Source organism: Macrobrachium nipponense, chromosome 20 (genome assembly GCF_015104395.2).
Source record: "Macrobrachium nipponense isolate FS-2020 chromosome 20, ASM1510439v2, whole genome shotgun sequence".
Lineage (NCBI taxonomy): Eukaryota > Metazoa > Arthropoda > Malacostraca > Decapoda > Palaemonidae > Macrobrachium > Macrobrachium nipponense.
Window position 1 is genome coordinate 1,388,840 of NC_061089.1, and position 27,498 is coordinate 1,416,337.

Below are 27,498 nucleotides of genomic sequence, written 5' to 3' on the forward strand. Positions count from 1 at the left end.
CTGGAGGACATGTTTCCGACAGTTAGTCCTGGCTGTAGCGAACTCAAACATGTCAGACTGAACTGTTTGCGTCAGTGACTTGGTGAGAAGCTTAAAGAGTGGCTCAGAGCCGTAAGAAATGGTTGCCACTTCCGTCATTGCCATGGTATTAATGGACCTGGCTAGCCTAGTCTTGGCCTCAAATTCAGCCTGAATGAGGCTGTCCGGAAGTCTAGGCAGCTTCTCACCAAACTGATCCATAGCACAGTCTGGCTTGAGTTTGCGCGCCGAAAAGGTGTTGGGTAAATCTTCCCACAATTCTCCGAGTGAGGGGAGCAAAGGAGATGTGGGGTCTGCTTCCCTTAGCTGTGGCAACGACTCCCCCTTCTGGGCCGCCGGGATAGTGACCGTAGCTATTTTGGTAAGGAAGGGAAGCGGAGTTCCCTCCTCCATCGTGAAAATGGTGAAGGGACTCTTGAAAGGTTGAATTTTCGTGTTAGAACAATCCATGTCCTCTAAACACCTGAGCCATTCTCTTTGAGCCTGGTCACGTGAGTAGAGGACTGTCTCCTTAGGGACTTTGTCATCTCTAGTCATGGCTGCGTCAGTGAGTCTGGCGTAGCCAATGAACGGTGGTTGTAGACCCTCCGGGTAGAACTCGAAGTCCTCAATCCTTCGAGTACCACACTCCGGAATTGAAATAAGGCCATCCTGGAAAGGGGCGTATGACGCCACCCTCCAGGGGTTATTCATAGAGAACGGAGGCAGAGAGTCATGAGGTGGGAGCTGAGCTATTCCGGTGCCGAAAGGTGGGGGAGTAGCTAGAGGAGCCTGGCTAAGTCCGGCGATGATGTTGTCCTGGGACGTGATCCTGTCGGACAACCGGGAGAACATCTGCTCCATACTGTTCCTCAGAGAGCCGACCAAGTCTCCCATGTGTTGCAACAGTCCAGCATTGGGATCCAAAGCCGGAGCTGCTGCGGAGGTGGTTGGGTAACTCGGAACAGGTACCAAGGGGAGAGGAGAAACGGCTGACTCCGCCGGAGTATGTGGTCTCTCCTTGGAAGACCTGCTCCTTGAGGATTTGGAGCCAGACCCAGAAGCTCTAGACCTCTCTGCTCCGGGGTTCGTAGCCGGAGACTTACGAGATGTTGACGCCGACGAAGTCTTTTTGGACGACGACGACGTCTTGCTTAGGGTTTTTACAACTGTCTGTCCCTTGACCTTAGGTCTTACTGAAGCATCAGGAGAAGTATAGAGGAGCTCAGCTCCTGTAAAGCCTTGGAAGGAAGCTGGAGAGTTAGCAGGAGTAGAAGACCCAGTGGCGCCCAAGGGAAGCCCTTGGGCGTCCAACGTACCTACCTCGACCAACAGGTCGTCAACACCTACCATCGGCTCTATATTCAGATCAAGTGTCGCGACTTCCGACGAGATATCTTGGCCTGGTTCCTTTAACAAAGCGGCGAGCTGTTGCTGAATCGCCGCCATAGTCGGGGCTGCCTCTGCCGGGTCGACGTAACCCGTTGACTTGCCGCCGGGGAAGATTAGGACAGCCAACCTCTTCTCCAGAATGTAGGGCTGTCCCTTGGCGGCGTTCTTCCCGAAACCGCCGACCCAAGCCCTCAGGGTTGCCAGGGCGGTATCTCTAACGGCGGGAGCCTGGAAGAGAGGGCATTCATTAGTTTTAAGTTTAAACTTAAGATTAAAACTTAAGTAATAGGCTTAGTCTAAAGACATAGGGGATGTAACATCCCATATAAAAAGAGCTTAAGCTTAAAATAAGAGATTAAAATTAAACTTAAGAACTAAAACATTCCTTGGGATTACCGAACGGAGTTGGGAATACTTACCCCGTCCAAGAGCTGACTCACAAGATCGTAACAAATGGTGCAGGTTTCGTGGAACCAGACCTGCAGATTCCCGTGCGGAGTCGCGCATGGAGCATGGGACCTGCAGACTTCATGCCCACAGGGGTCCTGGAGCATGGCATTGCATCCTGGATGCTCACAGTTGGTGGTCTGTAAGTGAAAAGATACATGAGTACCGTAAAAGACATCACTTACAGGCTAATAGGCTAAAAGAACTCCGCTGCATGCCGGAGCGCGAAAAAATTTTGGGCATAACCCCTCCTTTACCGCCTGAATAGGCTAGAACCCCGGAGGTCCGGTGTGATAACGTGGGTAACGGAGGGATTCGGCTTAGGCTAGCTTAAATTAAACTTATGATAGTTTAAATTAAACACTAAACACTTAAGCCTAAAGCACTGGTACGTACCGGAATAATTCCGGTGCGCGGCGGTGTTCGTGTCGCGATATCAGCGAGACGGGGTGGTTAGAAAAGACCAACTGTACGCCTGAAGTCCGCCCGCAAGGGTGAACTAGCAACCTTCCACGTGAATGCCGGAGCTCCGGTAAAATAAAAAGCACCAGTAAACCGGGAAGGAGCGAGAGGGTGAAACAGACTCGAGCCAGCAACGGAGCGACGGAGTAACGACGGAGGGGGAAGGCCAGTCCCCCCCCTTAGTCATCCGAGCGCACCATGAAGCAAGAGAACGGTCAAGTCCAGTCCTGGGTCTGTCCAGCCCCCCTTACTCCCTCCGCCTAGGGAGAGAGGGAGGCAGGCACGGGTATGTGGAGCGAGCGAGGACAGACCTACCCCCCCCCCCCCCCCCCGGCCCTATGGAAGAGCGGGAGGAGGGTAGGGTGACTGGACGGGCGCCTGGCTGCTTCGCGATCACATGGTGACCACGGAGCGGTAACATGAGAAATACAACGAAAAAACATAGCCTAGGTTAAAGCAACCAACTAATCAGTGAGATGCTATAGAGAAGCAACCGAACTGATGAGAGGAAGCAATAAACTGGTGGGGACCAATGAAATACGGAACCTAGGCTACGTAATATGCCAGACGCCGTAGGCTAACCTAAAATATATAAAAATAACTAAAATTACATTAAAATAAAGTAAGAAAGTAAATCAGTAGGAGAAAAAATCCAGGAGTGTACGACTAACCCGAGAGAAAGTCTACCACTCAAAGCTAGCCGGGGCCGATACTAAGAGCTGTGGCTAGGGTCTGGATGGAAGATGCCTACGCAAGGTAAAGAAGACATGCATGCATGACATAAACCAAGTAGGCTGGACCCTAACATAATATAGATAACTAGCAATAGAGCGTAAAGTAATAAGGAAGGTTCTAGGTATGGAAGACCAAGAACGAACCCGCCACGAGGCAGAACAATGCCGCCATGCTTCCGACCAAGAGCCAGAATTTATACCTAAAAAACGGCAAATACTGACTCAAGGCTGGAAAAAACCCAATAGCAACAATAACAGATTACTTAACTTAGCTGCTGCGATGGCTGCACGCTCCATAATTAGTTAAATCCAAGTAAGGGGCACAAAAAACACAAGAGCAAAAAAGGGTACGTGTGTACACAGTGCGCTAACTGAAAAGGATGGCCACCAGAGGCGCAGCAGTCGGCAGCATGGGATGGAGTAGTAGTAGTTGCTGCCCACTCTGTGGGTCGGCTCCCCTCTTGTGGGGGTTTTGTAGTAGGAGATTTCTATTGGTAAGTGGTTCGTGGTAGTGGTCTCACTCGCCCTAGTGTTCATACCGACACCCTCTTGGAGGGTGAGCGAGTCAGTAGTACTGACCTTTTCTTTATTTTATTTATTCTCTGGTATGTGTTAGTGCATTTACCTTAGAAATAATGGATTAAAGGATATTTCGCGCAGCGACACGAACTGAGCCCAGAAATTGAATTGTTTTGATTCATATACTCCAGTCGTCTTGTCTCTATGGCTAACACTAACCCTTCTTACAGGGCTTAGAAGTGAAGAGGGCAGCAGCTTTAGCCAACTTGAAGGCCTGGGTCGGGGGTTTCGGGAGGAATTCTCCCAAAGGCCGCCCGTACATCTTGGCCCAGGACATGGCGGACCTAGTCTTCCCCGCCGCGAAGAGGGGTTCGGTCGTGGTTCCCCAAGTTGCCGCTCCTCTCATCGCCGGAATCCAAGCTATGGTTTCGCTCCCGGCGGAAGGGGACCTGATGGAGGACGTCGCAGAGGATGTGGCAGCTCTCAACCTTGACTTGGAGCCCATGACTGTAGATGTCATGGGCGAAGGTAAGGGTGTACTTGAGGCAGGTCCTGTAGGGGCTCAAGGGCTTTCCTTGAGTCCTTCTCCTTCTCCTTCTCCTATCCCTTCCACATCTACTTCTTTCCGGGGCTTCACGGAGAAGCAGAGGTCGGTACGACCAAAAACTTCTTCCGTGATCCCAAGGTCAAGTCCTTCCTCTACGGACTTTAAACCCAAGCCAAAGTCGCTGCCAAAGAAGTCAGCTCCTTCCTCTATCCAGAAGTTCCCGGCTCACCATCCCAGGGTGGATAAAGCTAAAGGTGCGTCTTCTTCTGCGCCGGGGTCCCCTAAGCATAGGTCTCAGAAGGAGAAGGCCCAGTCTTCCTCCTTCGACCCGGAAGCTTTCTCCTTCAATATCCTGGAGAGGGTGGGAGACGTCGTTGGGAACCTAGTCAACACTAGGTTTCAGGAGATATTCTCCCAGCTTTCAAGCTCGGTCGAGGCCTCGGGTCAGTCGATCCAATCCCTGACGGAGAGGATCGCTGCCCAGGAGAATGCTATGACGGGCATTAGGGATTCGCTCGCGGCAGGCCACTCTCAGTCTGGTCAGGTAGCATTGCCTGACGTCATGCCGGATTCGTCAAGACTCCCGGACTTCAAGCTGAACAACCCGTGGAGGATTGCGGCATACGCTCCGTTCGTGAACGGCATGCTGTCCATTGAAGGTATTGGAACTCGGAGGTTGGAAGACTTCGAATGTCATCCCAAGAACCTTCAACCTCCATTCATGGGCTACGTCCACTTAACTGGCGCAGCCATGATGCGAGAGGATAAAGTCCCGAAGGAGACTGTTATCCTCCCTTGGGAACAGGGGCAGCAGGCGTGGCTGAGAAGTCTGGATGAGTGGAAGTGTGAAAACACTCGCCTCAACGTCTTCAAAAGCCCTTTCACCATTTTTACCACAGTGGAAGGCACTCCGCTCCCACTTACCTATAAGGTAGTGGAAGCTGCATACCAGGCAGCTCTGAAGGATGAGCCTATGCCTCAGCTCCGGGAAATGGAGCCGACCTCGAGGGTGCAGCACCCACCTTCAAAGTAGGAAAGCTGAAAGCCAACTGCGCCACAACGCTGTTCAGCGAGAGGCTCCCCAAGCTATCTGAATCCCTAGTCCAGACGGAGTACGACGCCCGGACTAGGCTCAGTAGGTCACTCTCCTCCTTGACGATGCCAGAAATGACGGCTCTTGTTTACGAACAAGAGCCGTTATTTAAGGTCATGGTAAAGTCGTTACTGCATACAATGCAGTGCGACTTCTATGAAGTATGTTCTGGCGGAGGCCACCATCCGCCACGAGCCTAACAGGCTGATCGCTTCCTCCATTTGGGGGACAGACCTCTTCCCTGCTCCGGTAGTGGCAGAGGTGCTGTACGAGGCTTCTAAGGTGAACCAGAGCCTGAAGGTCAGATGGGGTCTGGTAAACAAACGTAAACCGAAACCCTCCGGAACCAACCCCAGGTTGAAAAAGAAGCCTAAGAAGTTCCAGTCCTTCCAGGCTTCACAACAGGCTCTGGTCCAGGCGGTGCAGGTACCCCAGGTACCACAGCACTCCTCTTCGAAAGCACACCCTCAACAGCAGTATGTGCTTTTGACTCGGCCACCTCAACAGCCCCAGCCATCAACCTCCTTTGCTGTCTCGCCAGCCTATAACTTGGCTTTCGAGGCCCAGGCCTTTCAGCCATTTAATAGGTTTGCCAGAGGCAGCTGTACCAGGGGTGCCTCTCGACAACGAGGGCCACCAGCAGGGGCAGAGGTTTCCGGGGAGCATGGGGAGGCCACCCCTCCGCAAACCAACAGTGAGAGTCCCAAGGTAGGAGGGAGGCAGTACCTCTTCCGCCAACGGTGGGGGTTCAGCCCTTGGGCTCAAAGTATAGTGACCAAAGGTTTGGGTTGGAGTTGGACAGAAGGTCCTCCTCCACCCAACAATTTCTACCAATAACCGACAGCGGAATTGATAGAATATACCCAAGATCTTCTTCTCAAAGGAGTAGTATCAAGGGTCAGAACTTAAAATTTCAAGGACGCTTGTTCAGCGTGCCAAAGAAAGACTCAGGAAAGCGAAGAATCATCATGGACTTGTCACACCTAAACTTATTCATTCCTTGCGACAAGTTCAGAATGCTGATCGTTTCGCAGGTGCGAACCTTACTTCCCCATGGGGCCATCACAACCTCTATAGATCTTACAGATGCCTATTACCATGTTCCAATAGCCAGACACTTCCGCCCGTTCCTAGGCTTCAAGCTAGGAAACAAAGCTTATTCTTTCAAGGTAATGCCTTTCGGGCTCAACATTGCCCCCACAATATTTACGAAACTGGGGGAAGCAGTCGTCCAAGAGTTGAGGTCTCAAGGAATAATGCTAGTAGCGTATCTGGACGATTGGCTCATATGGGCAAAGTCCCCCAAAGAATGCCAAAAGGCAACGGTCAAAGTAATCAAATTTCTGGAACATCTAGGGTTCCAAATAAACAAAACCAAGTCCAGACTAACACCGGAATCTCGGTTCCAGTGGTTAGGCCTGCAATGGGACTTGGATTCACATACTCTGTCAATCCCGCCATTGAAAAGGAAAGAAATAGCCAAGTCTACAAGGCAATTTCTCAAACAACGCCAAACTTACCGGAGGAACCAAGAAAGAATCTTAGGCTCACTCCAATTTGCCTCGATCACGGACATTCTTCTGAAAGCCAGACTGAAGGACATAAACAGGGTCTGGCGTTCAAAAGCAAACCGGAGGTCCCGGGACAAGCTAGCTTCTATCCCGGCGATCTTGCGGAAACTTCTCCGTCCATGGATGGAAGTGAAGAACCTATCAAGGGCAGTACCCCTTCAATTCCCCCCACCGTCTCTAGTGATCCACACGGATGCGTCCCTAAGCAGATGGGGAGGGTACTCGCAGTACAAAAAGGTCCAGGGAACCTGGTCCCTACCATTCTGCCAGCTATATATCAATGTACTGGAAGCCATGGCAGTGTTTCTTACTCTGAAAAGGCTCCGGCCACACAAGAGATCGCATGTCAAACTGGTCCTAGACAGTGCAGTGGTAGTTCACTGCATAAGCAGGGGTGGATCCAAATCAAGTCACCTCAATCATGTCCTGATAGCCATATTTTCTCTGGCGGACAAGAACAATTGGCACTTGTCAGCCACCCACTTAGCAGGGGTAAGAAACGTGGTAGCAGACGCTCTGTCACCCTCCGCCCCTCTAGAATCGGAGTGGACCCTAGACAACGAGTCATTCAAATGGATCTGTCAGAAAATTCCGGAGCTTCAGATAGATCTCTTTGCCACAGAGTCAAATCACAGACTCCCTTGCTATGTAGCACCCAACCTGGACCCCCTGGCTTATGCCACGGACGCTATGGCAATAGATTGGAATGCGTGGAAGAAGATCTACCTGTTTCCTCCGTTGAATCTTCTTCTGAAAGTCCTGAACAAACTAAGATCGTTCAAGGTCCGGGTGGCTCTAGTAGCTCCCAATTGGCCCAAAAGCAATTGGTTCCCACTGCTCCTAGAATTAGGACTCCGGCCCCTACGGATTCCCAATCCCAAACTAACCCAGCTAGTACAAACACGGACTGTGTCCGCTTCCTCAAGGATTCAGAAAGCCCTAACTTTATGGATTTCTTGAAGTTTGCAGCTCACAGGAACGCTAACATCGATCCCCAAAATATTGCATTTCTGGAATCAGATAAAAGGGAATCTACCTTACATCAATATGACTTGGCCGTTAAGAAACTAGCTATGTTTCTTAAAGGCTCAAATACACAAATAATGACCACAAATTTGGCCATTTCCTTCTTCAGAACTTTGTTCGAGAAAGGTCTTGCAGCAAGCACAATTACCACTACCAATTCAGCTCTTAAAAAGATCTTCCAGTTTGGTTTTGGTATAGATCTAACAGATTCTTACTTTTCCTCTATACGAAAAGCTTGTGTTAGACTTAGACCCACAGAGAGACCTCAGTCAGTTTCTTGGTTCTTGAATGACGTTCTTAAGTTGGCCTCAGAAATAAATAATGAATCATGTGATTATATAACCCTCCTGAGAAAAACTTTATTTTTATTAAGTTTAGCATCAGGAGCAAGAATATCAGAACTGTCGGCTCTTTCGAGAAAATCAGGTCACATTGAATTCCTCCCCTCAGGAGAAGTACTTCTCTCTCCAGATTGTCAATTTTTGGCCAAAAATGAGGACCCACAAGAAAGGTGGACCCCATGGAAAATCTTACCACTCCCCCAGGACAAGTACCTATGTCCGGTCAACTCCTTAAGTGCTTACTTGAGTAGGGCAACCTTAAAGTCTTCAGGTCCCTTATTCATCAGGGAGAAGGGTGGTACGATTTCCTTAAAAGGCATCAGGCAACAAATTTTGTACTTTATTAAACAAGCCAACCCGGAATCCTTCCCACGGCCTCATGATGTTAGGGCAGTTGCCACATCTATCAATTATTTTCAACACATGAATTTTGACGATCTTAAGAAATACACAGGCTGGAAATCTCCGACAGTCTTTAAACGCCACTATTTAAAGTCTTTGGAGACCCTTAAATTTTCAGCAGTGGCAGCTGGAAGCACAGTTTCCCCTGACACTGCTTAATATACTTATTAATCTTTCACTGTAGCCTTCCCTTCTGCCTGCCTCACTTGCACCCTTGCTTAGCTAGTTTGCCTCTAGTGTACATATTGCCTTGGATGTAGTTGTTCTTACATTGTTGCTTGCGTTAGGGCTCAGTTCCCTCGCTTATTTGTATGATTGTCAACTTGATTGTTTCTGTATCTTACATGTTTTACTGTTAAGTACCTTTAAGTTTATTAGGCTTAGTACTTTTAAGTTTTTTAAGCTAAGTAATTTTAAGATGGTAAAATATACTTTACCTTTCACTTTGTAACCAATTTGTACTTTAAAGTTGTACATTATACTAATTAACTTTACTGGTGTTTATTTTACCCGCTAATTTCAGTATTTTATATTTTCTTCCAAGCTTGGTGGAGCTAATTCTCTGGCACTATTTCACGGAGCGACACAGGCTGAGCCCAGAAAAGGGATTTTGACGAAGGAAAAATCTATTTCTGGGCAAGAGGCCTGTGCCGCATAGTGAAATCCCACCCTGTATTTATATTCCTCACCCTGCTTAACCCAAGCTTGGGTGCTATCTTCAGGAATGACGTCAGAGGCGCTCACTGTAGTAGTAGTAGAGGGTAGCGGGGCTATAGTTCGGCTCCTCTGTAGTTGGGGTTTTGGCGGAGGAAGAAGCTAAATGGCAGGGTACCTCTGGTAGTGGTTTTCACTCACTTTTTATATATACCGACACCTTTTATTAAAAGGTGAGCGAGCCATTTACCTTGGCACTAACATTTCTCTTTTTCTCTGGTATGAATAGCAATATCTATACCTAGAAATAGTATAAAAGGAACCTATTTCACTGGGCGACACAGGCCCCTCGCCCAGAAATAGATTTTTCCTTCGTCAAAATCCCTTTTATGTAAATGTCAGGTTCTTCATAAAAATTATTTATATTTTACTGGGGTTTCATAGTGGCACTAATTGCTTTGTTAATTAACGTAACCTCAGTGCCACAGAGCTAGCGCCTTTAGCTTCTGTGTAATTACTTCTGACTTCCATAATAATAATCTTGGTTAGGTGTAACTGCATTTTTCCCTTAAATTCATCAGTTTTAATACCTTTTTTCCCCTTTTCTCTTCATTACTTGCGTGGCACCCATTCTTGTCAGATGTCAGTTAATTTTAGAGTAAATGATAACCTTCATCCAGCCACACATGTAATAAATGGGCGACCTTGCTAGGATTCGCATAATTAAAAGCCTTAACTGATCTCTCATCACAGTAGAAATTATTCCCCTGACTACATGTGATATCAGAGTTTTGCAAGAGAAACGAACCTTACTGTGATACCCCCTTTGTCTTTTGTCGCTCCTTTGACACCAATGAACACCAGTACACAACTGTATGTACTTTATTCTAGTGTTTTCATTTTACACCTTTTATTTATTAATTATTCCTAAGTGCTCAGACGGAGGTTGTAATAACGTTTACACATTTCATTCATTCACCACTAGGAGAAGGCTTGTTGCCACTTGTGCATGTATTTTAGCGGTGTATGTTATCTGCAAGACAACATGTCTCTAGTAGTTAGGCACTAGCTAGGAAAGTGCAGTGATAACCATTGTTAATTGTTAAATTGACGGGAAAGTGTTAAATTCCCACCTAAAACTTACAATATTCATTCTAGCTTGGAAATCCTTTCTGGCAACCCCCTTTGGATAAGCCAAAGCCTCATAGTAGCCAACGTCTGCTTAAATTCTCTTTAAATTATTTTTACAACCTTTAACTTGTTAGTAAAATGGAAAATTCATTTACATACCATTGTAATATTAATTCATTTAGGAATTCCATTATAAATCATAAAAGCGTAAATAGCGAAACTGCGCTGCATTCATATGACAACGAATAACTCGTACCATCTCTCTCATCAGTACAAGAATACTTACCTCTCACTACTGTCTACTCACTCCGGTAGACATGTAAAGTTGACAGTTCTGAAGGGATAAGCACTAAATCCCTTTCATTTTCACTTAGAGCCTTCCATAACGCTAACAACCTTATATTCCTTGTCGCGTTATTCGTTGAATCATTAACGTATTTTCTATAAGGAAGACATTCTTGAACACGCACATTTTATGAGAGCAGAATAATATTTCCCCATGTCATGTAGCATATTGTTATTATTGGAAGTATATATAAACATTCTGTTTATAGCAGACCCATATATTGAATGACCTAACAAATCAAACTGCATTACTTATACCTGAGCCACGGGGAGGAAAATTTTTTACATTTTTACATTTAACTTTAACCCCTAACTTTTTGTTCCTCTGGAACTGACAAACATTTTGGCAATTTCCCTTTTTTTTATCATTAATTTATTTCTTGTGTACATCTGGCAAGGGGCAGATATCACAAGCCCTTATACAACTCAAAACTTATGCGCTCATTACCGCAGTTTCATTTTACCATTACTTATATTATTTTTTCTTTATTTCTTTATTAGACTTTTGCAGTTTCCCACACACAATTATTATAAACTGTTACGTAACCGCTGCACAAACATCTGTACCAGCTGGTGTGCATGTTACCCCCCTGTTTTCAAACACCCACTTATCAACTTATGCCATAGCCGGTTCGTTTGTGCACAAGTCCCTTACATCTACATTTTAATGTTGCGGTCTCCCACACATATTCATTATACAAAACTATTACGTAACCGCTGCAAGAAAAATTGTTACCAGCCCGTGTGCATGTTACCTCGTGTTTTCAAACACCTACTTACCAACTTGTGCAATAGTCGGTTTTGTCTGTGCATAAGTCCGTAACACTCGTACTTTGATTTTATCCTCGTTCTACGCGAATGAAATAGCGTCCTGAGGGACCAACAAACTTTGTTCTTTCGTAAAACATCATTAATCCTGTTCTTTATGAAAAAAATTTATGCACTATCAGTACCACTAACTGTTCACTGAACATCCCTCCGCACTCGACGACTACCAATTGTCGTGTGTAATTACCTAACCATTCATCCTGAAAGTGTCCCCTTCATTGGCCTTTCAGTCCCTGGCTTTTCCAAGCCCTTTACAGGTATCTGGCCCAGTACCAAGAGCATTACTTTGAATAAACCTTCGTCCCACAGGACCAGCAAGCAACTTTTACTCTCTTTCCTATCCCCAGCCTCGGCAACTTTCCGTTTTGCAAACTGAGGACCTGTCTTGGCCCTTCCTATTTTCCTGCCTTGGTGTTTCCACAATTTGTAACCTGCGGTTCCATCTTGGCCTTGCTTTCAGTGTTAAACCTGTTCTATGGCACACCATTTTACTTAATACCAGTGCCATTGGGGGCACTCACCATTCCGTGTAGAGGACAAATACGCAACACCACCTCTCTCACACAAACATGGCTTCTTATGCTGAACTATACCAGACCTTTCTGAATGTCGGACAGGGTCTGACCTCCGAGGAGAAGCCCTTACAACTTGGATTGACACCCAGGTGACTAAAGCCCAAGGAGAGCGAGAAGCTGAAAGAGCCAAAAGAGAAGCCAGAGAGGAGAGGGAAAGAGCAGAGAGAGAAGCCACAGAGGAGAGGGAAAGAGCAGAGCACAAAGCTGAGAGAGCAGAGCGAGAAGCTGAAAGAGCAGAGTGAGCTCAGCATGCCCATGAGTTGGCTCTTGAACAAGCTCGCCTCGACAGTGCCATGGCTCTCACCCAACATAGAGCTGATCACCCCTCTCCAGCTACATCCCAGTCCGCTCTAAGCAGCATGAGCATGCTCATCAAGACGTGGTCATAAGACGAGCCTTAGGCATGGCTCGACCACACTGAGAATGAGTTTGCACACTACGCTCCCACTGCAATTGAGATCTTGCTAATTCTGAACAAACACATGGGCTTAATTGCACTGTGTACTTTGACAACTGCTGAGCAAGGAGGTCTTGCAGCAGTCAGAAGGGCAGTCAACAAAGCCTATGAAATCACACCTGAACGCTGGAGACAATGCTGGCGTAGCCTACCCAAAGAGGCTGGACAGTCCTGGGTGGACTGGACATATATCACAAAGGAAGAAATTTCAACTGTTGGCTGGATTCCCATGAAGTCAGAACGCTTGCGGATCTTTCTGAACGTATGCAATTGGATGATTTTTTCTATTAAGCTCTTAGCGCACTGACCACCTATATTTATGAGAAGTGTCCCACCACCATTGCAGAATGCTACTGTTTGGCAGATGATTGGGAAACGCATCATCCCCACCTAAGCTCTCTCGACAAAATGATTACACCTCCAAGTTCCACATCCTCAGTGGCCCAGACCAAGAATGGGCCCACCTCTAAGCCAGTTACATGCAGCTTCTGCAAATGAACTGGACATAGCATTGAGTAGTGTCACAACATACCTTGCGACCGCTAACACACTGTGACCACCACTACCCCTATGAGCTCAGAGGGTGCAATGCCTCCCTGAGCCAGCAACAGGCCTGCTCCCTTTAACGGAACAGTGCCATAAAGAGACTACAGCCAGAACTATAGCACTGCATGCAAAGTATATGGACATCTGCCTTATGGGCGAAGTGCCCAAGGAAGACCTCTACACCTGCCATTGCCTTAACGGTAGTCATGCCCTCAGCCTTAGGCCGCCCAGCCAAAGGTTCTATCACTGTAGCACCTCCCACAGGCAACGACAATGCACGCCATGTCAAAGCTTTTGACGACTCTGGTACAAAGATCTCCTTCATAAGGGAAGATCGAGTCCCCTATGGAGCCACCATCGACAGACAACCTCATTACTGTAGAGGCAATCAACTAGAAGATGATGATCCTTCCTATGGTGCAACTGAGGGTCACCAGACCTAATCAATAAAAAATCTGCAGACTTGCAGTAGTGAAGTATCTTCCTGGAGGTTACAATGTCCTCCTAAGACAGGATTTGAAAGCCTCCACAGCAAGTCCTCCTAGGACTATTCTTAACATACTGCCAGTGCCACTTGAGTGCCCTGAGCATTGCCACGCTCCATTCCTCCTGGATGTTGAATGCCTGGCCCGGAATCCAACCCAGTGCCCGAGCCCACAACGCATCTCCCTCCAGGAGATCTCCAACAGGGAACACTCTTACTTCCTGACTTGGCCCCGCCACCAGTGTCGGACCAAGAGTTAATTCCGCATAAACTTGAGTCCTATTCAGACTCCCACGACCATGGCGGAATCTCACACAAAGGTGTGGCCTCGCAAACCATGGCCGAGTTGGTCATTGCCACCTGTGAGGCCTCAATGACTGACAAACTTTCTTCCTCTCCTTACACATCCTCAGAGCCTGATACTCTGGAAACTTTGACCATAGCCCTGCTGAAAGCTGAACTAACTGAACTGTGCCAACAAATGACAACGATTGTTGGCACCATCAAAACTCCCATTGTTGAGGCAGCACGAGTGCCTAAGATGCCCCCTCCCCCTTTGGATCTGGTGTCGCACGGTCCTCCTATACCAACAATCATGTGGGGTAGAAGAGGACCAAGGAAGAGAGGTACAAGAAGTAAATCTTACAGGTAGCCTACAAGAGCCACTAGGCTCTCCTGGCACAGTGCCCAATCTATCTGGGTGTGACGGCACCTAATCCAGAGGAAGTTCTAATCAGTACCTTCATATTTCTACTTCTCGCCCCTTGTGTGGGTATATTCACAAACCTTAAACCTTTTGTTCCAATCTAATCCGCTTAGTATTCATATTCTTCTTCCCGGGTACTTAGCACCCTCATCCAGAGGCAGGTGCCAAGGCATTCTCTATGTACCACTTTTGTAAATTATCGAATGATTTCCTTTGTACCTGTAATATTGATTTATGTAGCAAGTTTAACCCCCTTTCCTTTTGCCCCCTAATATTCACTCCTTACTTTATCTACTGTTACTTTGCACTGGTGCAAATTACACAGTGCCATCTACCAGTCATACTGGCACAATTATTTTTTTGTACTGTCTGAGGTCAAACAGTAGGTCAAGAACCCCCATATACATTATATGAGTGTTTGTATGAAAATCTTATAATTAGCTAGGGTTAAAATCTCACTTTGTATAGTTAAGGTAAACTCTTAAGAAATGAAATACCATAAACATTGAAATATGTAACTAGTTTAATCATTCAACTTACATTGAATTATTTGCCACATATATTTGCTCATAGCCTACAAGCCATGTAGACTAAAACTTAAAACTTAGTAGTCAAATCTTGTAGGCTAACCTAGCTTTAATTTAAAGCTAGGTGGGGACCTGTAACGTGCATACAAGAGATGCACTTCGAGCCCTCAATATTTTTCTCACTTCCATCAAAATAAGACAACACAAGACGGCATACAGAAGCCGTATCTGCCCACTCCTTTCCTCATTAACAATTTGACAAGAATGAAGAGCTGCTGATAACATTTGTTGTATGATTTGTCATAACTACAAAAATCTCATTTATGTAAATGTCAGGTTCTTCATAAAATAGAATTATGTTTTACTGGGGTTTCACGGTGGCACTAATTGCTTTGTTAATTAACATAACCTCAGAGCCACAGAGTTAGTGCCTTTAGCTTCTGTGTAATTACTTCTGATTTCCATAATAATAATCTTATTTCTAAGTGTAACTGCATTTTTCCCTTAAATCCATCAGTTTTAATACCTTTTTTTTTCCTTTTCTCTTTATTACTTCTGTGGCACCCATTCTTGTCAGATGTCAGTTAATTTTAGGGTAAATGATAAACTTCAGAATGCCGTGCACATAATAATATATATAAATATATATATACAGGCGGTCCCCGGCTTACGACGGTTCCGGCTTACGACGTTCCGAGGTTACGACGCTTTTTCTTAAATATTCAATGGAAATTCCGTCCTGGGTTACGACGCTTGTTCCAAGGTTACGACGCTGACGCTTCCGACGCTCCGAGTTAACGACGCTTTTAAAAAACGCATGCTATGATAAAAATCCTTTATAGTTTAGCACAGTACATAATAAAAATATGTTTTTGGTTACATTACAACAAAAATTTTGAGGTTATGATGATTTTTGACACTTTTTTTTTCGTATATTTTGAATTTTTTTTACTGACGCCGCATATGCGGAACTAGTTTTGTTTGCGGGCGAATGAATACACTAGCTTGGGATGCGCAGTTTAAAACAGTCCAAAAGCGCAAATATAATGAAAAATCATTGCTTGTTTCCAGTACATAATTAAAAAAACTAAGTTTCTGGTTAGATTACAACACAAATGCCAAGGTTACGACGTTTTGTTATGCTTTTTAACGATACCTCATATGCAGAACTAGTTTTTGAGCGGAGGTGCATAAATTAATTAACGCTATTAAACTGTATGGTAAATTGACCGAACAACGACCTCGGACGGTCGAGGACGCCAAGCGTAACAATACGAAAGGACGCCACTTCAATCGCGTGCCTGCCTGCATTCCACTAGGTTGTGTGCTGAGACGTTGCTGAAATTCCTTGCCATTTTCGCTAATTTACAATGGCTCCTAAACGCCAAAGTACTTCCTCCGATGATAGTTCATCCAAGAAGAGGAAGGTCATCACGATGGAGGTCAAAATATGACGTGATAAAGCGTTCGGAGAAGGGAGAAACTAACACCGAAATAGGCCGTTCTTTAGGCTTGAGCAGGACCACGGTGGTAACCATTGTGAAGGATAAGGAACGTATTCTGAAGCACGTTAAGGATGCTGCACCGATGAAGTCAACGGTGATAAACGAGAAGCAACGTAGCCAGAGCATTGTTGAAATGGAGAAATTGCTCATGATCTGGCTGGAGGACCAGAACCAGCGACGTGTTCCGGTGAGCTTAAGTGTGATCCAGGAGAAGGCTAGAGCGCTGCATGAGGCAGTAGTGAAAAGTTTGGCGAAGGCAGTGCTGGTGGTGAATTTTCCGCGAGTAGAGGTTGGTTTAACCGTTTTAAGGCTCGTGCAAATTTGCATAATGTGAAGCTGCAAGGTGAAGCTGCTAGTGCTGATAGCGAAGCAGCAGAAAGTTTTCCAGGTGGTTTGGCTGAGATAATTAAGGATGGTGGTTACACGGCTGACCAAGTCTTTAATGTGGATGAGACTGGATTATTTTGGAAAAGAATGCCAAATCGAACGTACCTTTCCAAGGAGGAGAAGTCAGCACCTGGCCATAAAGCTGGAAAGGAGCGACTGACTTTGCTGTTTGGGGCCAATGCAAGTGGGGTGATTTGAAACTGAAGCCCTTGCTGGTGTATTTGGCCGAGAATCCCAGGGCTTTCAAGGGCATTTTCAAGAGTCAACTCCCTGTGATTTGGAAATCTAACAAGAAGGCGTGGGTTACCTTAATGGTCTTCGAAGATTGGTTCAATGACCATTTCGTGCCAGCAGTGGAGCGGTATTTGACTTCGAAGGGTCTGCCTTTTAAGGCCCTCTTAGTCCTGGACAATGCCCCTGGTCACCCTTCAAATTTGAGCGACATGCATCCTAATGTGAAGGTGGTGTACCTCCCACCCAATACCACATCGCTGATACAGCCAATGGACCAGGGAGTAATAGCAAATTTCAAGGCTTACTACCTTAGAAGGGACCATACGTGTTGCTTTGAGGGCCATAGAAGCTAACAAGGAGTTGACACTGAAGCAATTCTGGAAGGGCTACAACATTGCAGATGCAGTGAAGAACATTGCAAGTGCTTGGGACGAGGTGAAGACGACCACTTTAAATGGGGCCTGGAGGAAACTGTGTCCACAGTTTGTGCACAGTTTTGAAGGCTTTGACCAGGCAGAAGACGTCGAGACTGTGACGAGGAAGATCGTAGGGCTAAGCAAGAGGCTGCAACTAGATCTTGAACCTGATGATGTAACAGAGCTGCTGGCTTCCCATGGAGAGGAATTGTCTGCAGAGGACTTACTAGAACTTGAACAACAAATGATTGAGGAAGAGGAGGCGGCACCAGAGCCAAAACCCAGGTCATTAACTGTGAAAGGCTTGTCAGAGGGTTTTACTCATCTGGAGAGAGCCTTGGCTTCTTTGAGGCAGAAGACCCTAACGTTTCTAGGTTTGACAAAATCAAGAGAGGAATCATGGATTTGGTGACTTTCTACAAGGAGACCCTGAAGGAGAAGCAGACGAAGAGAAGTGTGCAGTCCAGGCTTGACACTTTCTTTCACAAGTCTCCAGTACCACCACCTCCCACTCCTAGTCCTGGTAAGGAATTCTGAACTGTTTTACTAATTTATGTGTTTACATAGTGTACATATTAAAATGTGTTAATTTTTTAATGTAACAACTACTAAATGTAAGAGTAAATTGTAACTTCATTAATTTTCATCATTTGTAATTTTATTGCAGAAGTGGTGACAGTTCCAGATCCCCCTGTACTACCTGTGACAGTTCCAGATCTCCCTGTACTACCTGTGACAGTTCCAGATCTCCCTGTACTACCTGTGACAGTTCCAGATCCCCCTGTACCTGGACCCTCTGTATCAGCCCGCCCACCTGCACGTGTACAATCAGGTAAGCAATTTCATTTTTCTCATTTTCATGTTGGAAATTGTTTACACCCTACATACATTCGTACACTAACTTACATAGTGGTACAATGTGTTTGATGTTGCATAACCTTATTATTATTTTTTTTTTCCATTTCAGACCCCTTTGATAGTGACAGTGACCAGATGACCCTGAGCCTTTCCATGGTTTTGATGCCTCGCCCTATACATCAGGTAAGGAATCCTTAACAAATTTGTATAAAATGTTTTATAAATTGCTAATAGAAATTTATTAAAAGTGTACATATGCTACAATTACATCCACCTTATAATATATTTATGTACCCTATCATTCTTTCCAGATGTAGATGTTCCCTCATCAGTTGATACAAGTATCACCTCCCCAGAGCCCAAATCAGTTGATACGAGTAGTATCACCTCTCCCATTCCTTCAGGTAAAAGAATTCTTCATTTTTTATATTGAACATACGTATTACACACTACATATGTCAAACAGTAATAACATGTGCAGTAGTTACAGTAGTAGTAACTATCATTTTATATATTTTTTATCATTCCAGACTCCCAAGCACCTGCCCATCCCACTCCATAGCCCAGCCACCCACTCTCAATGTACCATATGGACCATCCCAGTAAGCAAGCCAACCACTAGAATTTGGTAAGGACAGTTTTTTTTATTAATGTTTTAATATTACATATGTAATAACCATGTTATGTATGTAACATACATACTATAATCATATGTACTATTACATTATCATTCCAGACTGGCATGCACCTGTGACTTACATAAACCAGACCTCTACATAGCCTACATGTCTTCATTTTGCTGGAGGTAAGGAATTCTCAGTTGTGTTTAATGTTTGCATACGTACAATAAATTTTGTACACCTAAGTGGTTACATACTGTCCTTTAATATTAATTCTTCATTCCAGACTGCCCATCATCCTAGCCTGTTATCTGTGATAAAGCACACTGAAGTTAGGTTTGGAATGCATCCTTATCATGAATGCTCTACACCTCCACCTCCATCTCCCACAACCTAGGTAACAGCTTTGAGACTCACTAAAAGTTGGTAAGTTATGTAAGAAATTTCTAAATTAAGTTTTATACTACATGTTATATGTGATATTTAAACCACTGTATGGTGCATATTACTGTATGTAACTTACTATGCATAGAGTACTTACTAACATACTAATTATTTTTTGTACATTCCAGAACCCCCTGAATGATGTAGGCTATGGGGCCACATAAGACTTTGTCCATCCAGGGTTACGATGAATGTAAAATATAAACTAAAGGTAAGGAATTAATTAACATACATTAACTCTTTTAGTACACTCTTGATATATCTACAGTAATTAACATATTGCATTCACAACTTTCTGTAGTGTATATTTTGTACACTAATTTTGTTACTTTTTCCTTCCAGAACCATTTTTCACACAACTCCAGGTTGTTACTACAAGTGTCATCAAGGGATAACTACAAGTAGAAGCACCATTTTTGGATGGAAAAAACCCTTCAGGAAAGTATACGTATCACATGTAACATGTAGTGTAACAAAGTATGAACAGTAAGGTTTTTGGTTTTTACATACAGTAGTACATATTACATACGTACATAACTTTTTTTTACAGGAATTTCCAACCAAGTTTGATTATGTACATATGTAGTACATGTTATAAACCACTGTACGTATGGTTACTGTATGTAACTTACTAAACATACATAACATGACTTAACTTTGATACTTTTTTGGTACATTCCAGAAAACCAGGACCCCCTCCATGATGCAGGCTATGGGGCCACATAAAACTTTGTCCAGGGTTACTACATAACATAGCACGACAACTGTAAACTATGTACTACTGTACTAAAGGTAAGGAATTATACATAGTATAGTAAACATACATTAAGTGACCAAGATCTCTCACATGGGATAAGTGATCAAGGTCCCTCATGGAATTACATACTGTACACTCCCTGCTGAACAGGGGGTGTAGACCAATCATTTACAATATGCAATATTAAACCACTGTATGGTGCATATTACTGTATGTAACTTACTATGCATAGAGTACTTACTGACAAAATTATCTTTTGTACATTCCAGAACCCCCTGAATGATGTAGGCTATGGGGCCACATAAGACTTTGTCCATCCAGGGTTACGATGAATGTAAAATATAAACTAAGGTAAGGAATTAATTTAACATACATTAACTAAGTTTTACATGTTATATATGTGATATTAAACCACTGTATGGTGCATATTACTGTATGTAACTTACTATGCATAGAGTACTTACTGACATACTAATTATTTTTTGTACATTCCAGAACCCCCTGAATGATGTAGGCTATGGGGCCACATAAGACTTTGTCCATCCAGGGTTACATAGCAGGACAACTTTAAACTAAAAGTAAGGAATTAATTCACATACATTAACTTTTTTACTCTTGATATAACTCAAAGTAAGGAATTATAAACTAAAAGTAAGGAATTAATTAACATACATTAACTCTTTTACTCTTGATATCTATAATTTACATATTGTATTCAGGACTTTGTGTAGTATTTTGTACTAATTGTGTTATACTTTTACCTTCCAGAGCTACCAGACTGGGATTTTAGTGTACTCCAGGATCTAACAAAGTGTGCAATGCATGTGTATACGTATAGTGACAGTGTTTAGTGTATACCCTAAGGATTAAGTGTAGTGTACATTGTGCTTTTTAGTGTCACAAGAGTTTAATAAAGAATTATACCTTCAAGAACCATCCTTTGCCATTGGAATAACCACACTACACATCATGCAATCTACTTGCATGTCACACAGGTAAGGTCTCTAACTTTTTCTTAGTTTAAGGCATATTTCCAAGTGTCGTTCCGGCTTACGACGATTTTCGGCTTACGACGCGCCTCAAGAACGGAACCCCCGTCGTAACCCGGGGACTGCCTGTATATATATATATACGTGTGTATAGATTTGCGTATATATATATATATATATATATATATATATATATAATATATATATATATATATATATATATATATATTATATATATATATATATATATAATATATAGATATATACATATACAGTAGTACCTTGAGATACAAAATTAATCCGTTCCGAGGCGCCCTTTGTATCATGAAGTTTTCGTATCTTGGACCACATTTTACATGTAAAATGACTAATCTGTTTCAAGCCCTCCAAAAACACCCCAGTAAATTATATTTCCAGGCCTAAAACACATGTTCTAGGGTTACGACGCCAATCCGACGGAAGAAATATGACTCCAAAAAGGCAAAATACTGTACATACTTGAGTAATATTCAACTGCATGTAATGTTCAACCCCATTTTTACTGCATATATTAGGACTTTAGCATATGTCCCTTAGCAATAAGCCTAGCCTAAGCTATGTTAGCGGTTGCTACTGTAGCCTAGTCTATGATTCTGACATCTAAACCTAAGAGCTAAAAGCTTAGAATATGCCAATAAAATGTATAAATTAATCAGTATGTACTCATTTCAAATAATTATTAATTAATCATTAATTATAATAACCAAAAAAAAAAACAAAAAAAAAAAAAAAAAAAAAAAACTTCCAATCGATTGTTTACATTCAGCTCTTACCCGTCTTACGAGTACCGAACGAACGCCAAGCAATCATTTTTCCTAGCACACAGTAAGCCATAAATTTTCATTAGTATCTCTCTTCAACTAATGAAACTACCAAACAGTATAATAACCATTCATTTCTATTTTTTATTCTATCTTTACCTAATGGAGATACCGAGGTTACTGACAGCTATAATGAAACATACGTATGAAACGTTAAACGTAATAAATAAAACAGAAGAAGAATTCTAAAAAATAGTATTTGTTCGGCAGGTTTCTGATTAATTTTAGATTTTTGATTGATATCTAATTCACAATTTTTTTATTTAATGTATTGCATGTACTCATTTCAAATAATTATTAAGTAACCATTAACTATAATAAACAAACAAAAAAAAGCTTCCAAACTTCTGTTTACATCCAAGCACTTACGAGTATCGAACGATCGCCAAGCAATCACTTTACACAGAAAGCCATAAATTTTCAATATCTCTCTTCAACTACTGAAACTACCAAACAGTATGATAACCATTCATTTCTATTCTTTATTCTATCTTTACCTAATGTTTTTTTTTATTAAATGTATTGCATGAATAAGTTTTTCAATTTACAACATCCTTTTATCAATAGAATACTTAAAGCACAAGGGGTAGATGCCGACCAATGGGAGAGCAGGACCTTATGAGGTGACTAGCATCAGGAACCAATGGGAGAGTGGGAGGATGGTGGTGAGTTTACTCAGTTGGCGGCGCAGGAGTTTCAAAATTGTTCTCTGTGGTCCGGGCGAATCTCGGGACTTTACAGCAACAACCTTTCGTATCTTGAAAACTTTTCGTATGTAGAGCTGTAAAATTTTTCGTATTTACTTTTGTATCTCGAGTTTTTCGTAAGTTGAGCCTTTCGTATGTCGAGGGTACCACTGTATATACAGCCAGTCCACGGGTTACAACGGGGGTTCCGTTCTTGAGACGCATCGTAAGCCGAAAATCGTCGTAAGCCGGAACATCGTAAAAAATCCAAAGAAAACCTTACTTTAAATACTTTGGGTGCATTCAAACTATGTAAACTGCATTCTTATTGCATTTTTCATTAAAAAAACCTTCAAATATTGGTTATTTTGCATTTTTGGTGTCATATTTCATCTGCCAGATGAGCGTTGTAGGCGTCGTAACCCTGGAAATAATGTCTGATGAATGTAATTGAGAAGCGCATTAACCTCGGAACGTCGTAACCCGGGGACTGCCTGTAGTGTGTGTGTGTGTATTTATATATATATATATATATATATATATATATATATATATATATATATATATATATATATATATATATATATATACTATATATATATGTGAGGGCCTCTGAACCACAAGGTGGTAAACGCCACTTTGTTAAAAAAATGAGTAAATTGCCCTCAAGGTCTAGCATTCATTACTCTGCTTCTAAGAAAGATATTGATTTAAACTAAGTTTCATATGAAAGCCCTATCCTTTATAAATTTTTGTGAAAATTAAAAATATTGTGGAGTGCGCTTGTGCGCTAGCATTCAAAATGTACGCCTAACCCCCCACATTTGTGTATATTTTTATTCGTAACCAGCACTTAAACCATAATTAAATGTGCAAAAGGATAATAAAGTGTTATTATATTCGTGTTATAACAGATATAGAAGTGATGATAATAATAATAATACTTTATTAAAAAGTAATGGCTACTTCAGCAGCATTACACTTGTAGAGATTCTTCTCTATTTTCCGAATAGCGGCTTTTTCCGTGCTACTTAGACAGGCTAGTAGAGCGCCTATGGAGGTCATGATCAAATACAGAGCCAAAATTGGTGTATATATTTGAATTTTACAGATAAACTATGATACCATTGTTATCAAAGTCATTAATGATATATATATATATGTCTCTCTCTCTCTCTCTCTCTCTCTCTCTCTTTCTTGAAGCGAGCTTTCGTCTGGAGCTGCCAGACATCCTCGGGCCTTGGGAAGCTGAGGGTGGACTGATCTTGAAGCGGTGTCCGTCCTGGAAAGTGGCTTGAGACCCGGTTCAAGCCACCAATGAAAACGAAGACCTACCGCCACCAGCCAATAGTAGATCAGCATGGGGCGGTTCCCCTGCTGTCAACTCCAAATATAAACGAGGACGGACACCGCTTCAAGATCAGTCCACCCTCAGCTTCCCAGCCCGAGGATGTCTGGCAGCTCCAGACGAAAGCTCGCTTCAAGAAAGAGAGAGAGAGAGAGAGAGAGAGACATATATATATATATCGTTAATGACTTTGATACTATGGTATCATAGTTTATCTGTAAAATTCAAATATATACACCAATTTTGGCTCTGTATTTGATCATGACCTCCATAGGCGCTCTACTAGCCTGTCTAAGTAGCACGGAAAAAGCCGCTATTCGGAAAATAGAGAAGAATCTCTACAAGTGTAATGCTGCTGAAGTAGCCATTACTTTTAATAAAGTATGCTTGAGAGAGGGTCTGCTTCCTAAGTACACTAATATTCGGCTACACGACCCGTCAGCAAGAAATAACGAGGACACCAGGAGCTTTAGAAAATCCCTCCTACAGCGGCAAATAGTAATCAAGACTACCGAACTGCGTGCTCTCCAGAATGAGACCAAGAGACTGCGGCAGGAGTGGGAGAGAGTGAGAAGCAGCCCTGGCACCAGTGGAGTAGGAGAGGAACCTATAGCAGCACGTCCTGGTGCCCTTCGAGAAGAAGGTAGTCATGGATTGGACAACACTGAATTCGATAATCCTGAACGTGACACACCCATTGAAGAAGACAACCCCGCAGGAGATGTACCAATGTACCCTGGGAACATCGAGAGATGCCTCGCCCGCCTTCAGGAGGACGACATGAAGCAACGGATGAGAGGTGCCCTTCGTAAGCTCATTTCCCTGAACGGCGGCAAACTCCGCGTCCCTGAACGAACCCAAGGATACATTAACCTTACTGACTACGACCCCACCCCCGATCAAGACGCCCTTCTGAAGCTGGGTCTTAATTGCCACTTCATTTCGAGACCCAGACCTCACGACAAGAGACTCGAAATCGAGTTGCTCCTCGACTCCATCCAGCAGCTCGAAGCTCGGAGCATTGTGAGAACTACCGACGCCCTTCAACCCCTCCTACTTGCTGAAGCCCTTACGGAGAGGGGCTCGCACTCCAGCGGGATCCTCACCAAGGAGATGAAGAAAGCGGCGAAGGAACTGAAGGAGAAGGAGAACATCACGGTGCGGCGCGCGGACAAGACGGCAGCCTTCGTCTTGATTGACACTGCTGAATACCACGAGAAGCTGGATGCCATTTTGTACCGACGAGAGCAAGTTCGAGCGCCTGACAAGAAACCCGACAGACGACATCAAGAGGGAGGCCAACGGGGTCATCAGTGTAGTGAATGCTGCGACTAACGCTGTCCATCTCCCGCCCATACAAGGAGACTACAGCCTGGGTTATCTATACGGTAACATAAAAACTCACAAACCAGGAAACCCCCTCCGGCCGATCATCAGCCAGACGCCCGCCCCTACTTACGCCTTGGCTAAACGTCTTAACCAAATTTTGACCCCCTACGTCCCGAGTCGGTACAGCCTGCAGTCGTCAGTAGAATTCCTAGAAGTCATCAAGGACGCCCCTGGCACCGGGATTATCGCCTCGCTGGGACGTAGAGTCCCTGTTTACGAACGTGCCTGTCGACGAAACCATTGACATCATCCTTGAGCGTGTCTACAGGAGTCAGTCGACGGCGCCCCTCAACATACCCGAAGCCTCGCTCCGTACGCTGCTGGAGATCTGCACGAAGAAGGCCCCTTTCTCCACCCACCGAGGACAGATATGTACCGCCAAAAGGACGGCGTAGCGATGGGCTCCCCACTGGGGGTACTCTTCGCTAACTTTTACATGGGAACCGTGGAGGAACGAGTCTTCGCTAGGATGCAGCAACCCCGCAGATATGGACGATATATCGACGACATCTTTGTTCAAGTCGACGCCGAGAATGAGGTAGAAGCCCTCCGTCAGGCATTTCAAGCAGTGCAGCGTGCTGAATTACACTGTTGAATACAGCACCGACGATCGGCTCCCCTTCCTCGACGTCCTTGTGAGTAAGACGGAAGACGGCCTCCGTACTTCCGTCTACACAAAGAAAACCAACCTAGGACTTTGCCTCAATGGTGACAGCGAGTGCCCCGCCAGATTCAAAAGCACGACCGTCAGGGCCTTCGTCAGGAGAGCCCTCTCCCACTGCTCGACCTGGCAGGACACTCATCAGGAACTCGACCGTGCCTCCCAAGTACTCGTAAGCAACGGGTATTCAAATAAATTTAATAAGCAGAGAAGTCCGTACAGCTGGAGAAATGGTACGTAGTGAGAGCCCGCAAACCCGCCCCAGGATAATATCAACGCTGTATTATAAAGCCTTCATGAGCTCACATTACCGTGAAGAAGAGGACTCAGTCAAGAAAATTATTTCTGAAAATGTATCCGACCGACGACACCAAAAATATCGACCTAATTATCTACTACCAGAATCGGAGGACGCACGACCTAATTATGAAAAATAACCCCTCTCCACAGGTACGAGGACCCCCTGAAGCAGACGCATGTGGTGTAACAGTATACATGCCCAGTCCGCGGTTGCAGCGGCGCCTACGTTGGTATGACTACCATGCGCCTGTCGAAGAGACTCTCGTGCCACGCCCAAGAGGGGGCTATCAAAAATCACGCACGCACCAAACATCAAGAGGCCATCTCCCGGGATGTGATCATCCAAAACACGAAGATCATCGGGAAGGCCCCTGATGCCCGTCGGTTACGCCTGCTGGAGGCGCTTCTCATCCAGCAAATAAGACCTACACTAAATACGACGCAGGAAGAATTTCTCCTCCCTACGAGTATGAGAAGACCTGCCACCAACAATGACACCACGAGCACGACAACTCCACGGAAGACGACGCCCCCGAACGAGATACTCCCGCAGCCAATCATAATCAAGTTAGCCGTGACGTCCCGCAGCATAGCGAAACGCCCATCGACGTAACCGCGCCGCTAAGGAGGTCTAGGCGGCTGCAGGACTTACAGTATCGAAACCATCAACGCATGGAAAGTGGCTTGAGACCCGGTTCAAGCCACCAATGAAAACGAAGACCTACCGCCACCAGCCAATAGTAGATCAGCATGGGGCGGTTCCCTGCTGTCAACTCCAAATATAAACGAGGACGGACACCGCTTCAAGATCAGTCCACCTCAGCTTCCCAGCCCGAGGATGTCTGGCAGCTCCAGACGAAAGCTCGCTTCAAGAAAGAGAGAGAGAGAGAGAGAGAGAGAGAGAGAGACATATATATATATATATCGTTAATGACTTTGATAACTATGGTATCATAGTTTATCTGTAAAATTCAAATATATACACCAATTTTGGCTCTGTATTTGATCATGACCTCCATAGGCGCTCTACTAGCCTGTCTAAGTAGCACGGAAAAAGCCGCTATTCGGAAAATAGAGAAGAATCTCTTACAAGTGTAATGCTGCTGAAGTAGCCATTACTTTAATAAAGTATGCTTGAGAGAGGGTCTGCTTCCTAAGTACAATAATAATAATAATAATAATTAATTATTATTATTTTATAATATAATAATGATAATAATAATAATAATAATAATAATA

General features: G+C 44.1%; 1 protein-coding gene and 2 long non-coding RNA genes across 4 annotated transcripts in view; 2 read left to right on the forward strand and 1 right to left on the reverse strand.

Annotated features, from left to right (window-relative positions):
- LOC135221558 (gigaxonin-like) overlaps nucleotides 1–27,498 on the reverse strand; it is a 501,126-nt gene that overhangs the window by 41,069 nt on the left and 432,559 nt on the right. The window lies entirely within an intron of this gene.
- On the forward strand, nucleotides 18,337–18,786 carry LOC135221540 (uncharacterized). Its single transcript, XR_010316020.1, has 3 exons — nucleotides 18,337–18,388; nucleotides 18,517–18,609; nucleotides 18,736–18,786. It is a non-coding gene; the product is annotated as an uncharacterized LOC135221540 (long non-coding RNA).
- Nucleotides 18,800–21,150, forward strand: LOC135221550 (uncharacterized). Its single transcript, XR_010316027.1, has 6 exons — nucleotides 18,800–18,833; nucleotides 18,942–19,010; nucleotides 19,112–19,251; nucleotides 19,398–19,480; nucleotides 20,522–20,604; nucleotides 20,795–21,150. It is a non-coding gene; the product is annotated as an uncharacterized LOC135221550 (long non-coding RNA).